At 41.8% G+C, this 3,874-nt stretch overlaps 1 pseudogene across 1 annotated transcript; it reads right to left on the reverse strand.

The window, feature by feature from the left end:
- Nucleotides 1–552: 552 nt before the first annotated feature.
- LOC308415490 (serine/arginine-rich splicing factor 5-like) lies at nucleotides 553–1,155 on the reverse strand (annotated as a pseudogene). The gene has a single exon. The product of its transcript is annotated as a serine/arginine-rich splicing factor 5-like (transcript).
- Nucleotides 1,156–3,874: the final 2,719 nt, after the last annotated feature.

Here is a 3,874-nt window from a genome sequence, read left to right on the forward strand (position 1 = left end):
CCAACGCTATTCATTAGTTTAATTGAGTAATTAAACTAATCTTGAGCTAACATGTCTGAACAATGAGCTAAAATATTCAAAAGTTTTTTCTAGTACAAAAAATTAAATGCTTTAGTTATAAAAGAGTTCTATCAATATACACAAAGTATATACTTCAGACAGTCACAAAAGTGTGAACAGAAAGCTTATCAAAAGACATTTAATACAATTAGTTTTCAACAACCCCTTGGTGGTCCACATCTACAAAGAAATCCAGCCCAACCCTCTCCAAATCCCACCCCACAGAATTTTTAACAAGTATGTTCTGAGAATCTGTTATTTAAGGCTCCCAGGGCAAATTATTTACAGTTAAATTACCACTGTCAACTGATCTGGACCTGGACCGGGATCAGGACCTCTGGGGATCCACAGATGCTGGAGATTTAGATCTACTTGAAGAGTTTCTGGCTCTTCGCTGGCACAGGTGAGATCTACTACCAGAACAGAACTTGCTCCAGCTCCGGCTCCAGCTCCTACTCCTTGATCAGCTGTAAGACTTGCTTGAGAACCAGATCAGCTACGGGACTTAGAGGAACTCCTGGCCCGAGATTGTGACCTGCTTCTTGATCTGTGCCTTTTGCTGCCTTCAATTAATTTGATTTTTCCCATTAATTTTCTTTCCAGAAAGTTTCTCAATAGCATTCTTTAGGTCACCGTAAGAGGCAAATTCAACTACCGCTTCACTTAGTTTAGGGTGATGTGCATCCGAAAAGGTTACTTCCCCAGCTCGTCTCATGAAATCTTTGAGAGCCTGCCAACTGACTCTTGAGGATAAATTCTCACCTACAAGTTGATTTTCTGTTCTTACAGGTGGGGCATTTTGTCTGTCATTTCGGGGTCTGCGACTGCTACAACGATCGGAGTATTGTCCTCTACCCTTCCACCTCGAGACCTAGCCCAAGCATGTTCAACAGTAACCCGTTCACTGCAAATCTCCTTCCCATCAAGTTCATAAACAGCATCATCTGCGTCCCTCGCGTCCTCAAATTCCACAAAACCAAAACCTCTTTTCAGATCAGTATCTCTGATCCATCCGTAACCCTTGAAGAATCTTTCCACATCTTTCTACCTCGCTGCTGGATTTGGTCTCCCAGTGAACTCTCGACAGCCACTCATGATGCGCTTGCTAGTGTTTCTTACGGGACAGGAGACCCGTCGCAGACCCGGAGAAGTCCGTAGTCTGCGACGGAGCTGTCTGCCTCCCTACACACACGAACTCAACTCCTCTATGTCTTTCCACATCTGACACACTTAGCAAATCAGACGTTGCACAAACATTTTATCCCGACTAGTTTTGTGCCAAGTTGATACAAGCTGGAGTCATCTGAAAGAAGAAAGCTTCAGCTGAAAAGTGCCACCATAAGATCCAGCTGTAAGCCCGCCTTGTGTGGCAAAAGGCTTCCCGAAGAGAAGCAACACACCTGCGTACTCACCCCAGCTGCAGAACCCACAGCCGACTAAAGCGTGGGTACCACTGAAGGCCGCCTTGCTGGACCAATGAGTTTTATTGGGATTACTTACAGGAATATGGGCAAGGGATTACTTACAGGAGCAGAAATGACTCAAAGACAGCTACATCACCAAAGCTCACCCCACTGAGAGCTCAAAGCCAGGTCCCTGGAGCACGCTGGAGCACGCTGGAGCACGCTGGAGCACGCTGGAGCACGCTGGAGCACGCTGGAGCCTGCAGGCAGCTCAACAGATTGTGTCCTCAGTTTGGTCTGAGCATGTTCAAGTCTGCTCAGCTGCTTGACAGCTGAGTTCTTTTTTTTTTTTTTTTTTTTTTTTTTTTTTTTTTTTTTTGGTAAAAATTTAGTATATGTATACACTGTAGCTATCTTCAGACACACCAGAAAAGGGCATCAGATCTCATTACAGATGGTTGTGAGTCACCATATGGTGGCTGTATTTGAACTCACGACCTCTGAAAGAGCAGTCAGTGGAGAGCCATCTCTCCAGCCCGGCAGCTGAGTTCTTAATAGTTTGGCTGTGCTCTTCTGAGTGACTCTTGGCTTTCATTGCTTCCTGTAGCAAGGAGAGGCCTAGTGAATCTGGCCAGTTCTGAAACTCTTTTTGATTTGTTTACCTTCCTGCCTAAGGAGCTTCCTTGCAGGATGGAATATTTCAGTCTTTGAAGAAACAGTTACACTTTCTAAACTAGTGATGAATGGGAGAGGTCCCAGCCCATAGTGCGTGGTGCTAGGGTGGTCCTGGGTGCTATAAGAAAGCAATCTGAGCAATCCATGGAGACAAGCTAGCTAGTAAGCAGCACCCCTCCATGGACTCAGCATCAGCTCCTGCCCCCAGGTTCCTGCCCTGTTTGTTCCTGCCTTTGATGATGATCTGTGATAAGGAAGAGTAAGAAAAAAAAAAACCCTCTTCCCCAAACTGATTTGTTATCTTGATGTTTCACCACTATAATAAAACCCCCACCTAAGACACAGTTATATTCATGTTCATTTATATTTACAATAGCCCTAACATTACATTTTAAGAGCTCTGGGGCATGTAAAGTGGCTAAACAGGTAAAATCACTTGCTGTCAAGCCTAACTATTTGAATTTGAACTCCAGCACATATGATAGGTGTGTGTGTGTGTGTGTGTGTGTGTGTGTGTGTGTGTGTGTGTACATATACCATATGGTATAATGACAGAACTGATGCAGTGTCCTCTGACTTCCACAAGCATACTATAGCATGCACATATGTGTACTTATGTACGTGCACACGCGAGTGCACACACACACACACAAATAAATGTGATTTAAATTGAAGAGCTCTGTTAAAAATTCAAGTGACACACTTAAGTGCCAAACTAAAGCATAGTTGCTTTCAAGGTTTTCCATATAGAAAATGGGGATATATTGGAAATAATTGAGTAGCAGTGGCTGGAACAACCACTTCCATTTCCTAAGCCAATGCTTTGGAACAGCCCTTAGAAATAGATCCTTTATTTTGTGGCCAAAACAATTCTTAGGAAATTAGAGTCCTTTACCCTCTACTAAAATCATTTGTTTATGTTTTAAAGGCCAATATTGTGGATAATAATTATTATTGCTTTGTACAAGTCAGGTGAGCAATCTATGAAGGCCTCCAGCACATGTACTGTTGTTTAAATAGTGTTGTCCCTTTAAGAAAAGTCCACATACATCACACTAAACAGAAGAACAAGACTCACTTCAAAACACATGCAGTTTGGTACCTTGGTCCTCTAAAACATATTGTTAGGATAATCTAGAGCTGGAGGAAATGCCTAGCTGTTGAACAAGACGAATGGCTGGGAAATTTTTGGAGGGCTCCCACTTAACCATGAACAGGAACAATGAATTTTACAATTCCCAAGCTAACTTGCTGTAGCTTTGTTTTGTTCCAAAAATGTAACCTAAGGACTTAAGAAACAACTCATTGGTAAAGAACATCAATTGTTTTTGCAGAAGACTCAGGGTTGTTTCCCAGCACCCTCACTTTGATTTGTAATTATCCACAACTTACATGATGTAAAGGCTTCATTGTCAAAAATTATTTCAAGTTTCTGAAACTGTATGTCTTAGCATATAAAATGAAAGTCAAAATAAATTCATCTTACAGGTTTCTGGAAATAAGGTGAGACTACTGTAAAATATTGTTATACTCTATAAAAATCCAGAAATGTTTGATAAATATTAGCAGTCTGTGTTGATATGATCATTAGAAATATTTATTACCTGTGCTTTACATCTATCTCATTCCTTTCTGAACTTAATTATATTCAAATCACCTCATCAGGGAAAACTTCCTGGCTCACACAGCCACCAACCCCACCCAGCACGATTTCCTTTACTGAATTGAATCATGGT

This window comes from Micromys minutus, assembly GCF_963924665.1.
Source record: "Micromys minutus genome assembly, chromosome: X".
In the NCBI taxonomy this organism is placed as follows: Eukaryota; Metazoa; Chordata; class Mammalia; order Rodentia; family Muridae; genus Micromys; species Micromys minutus.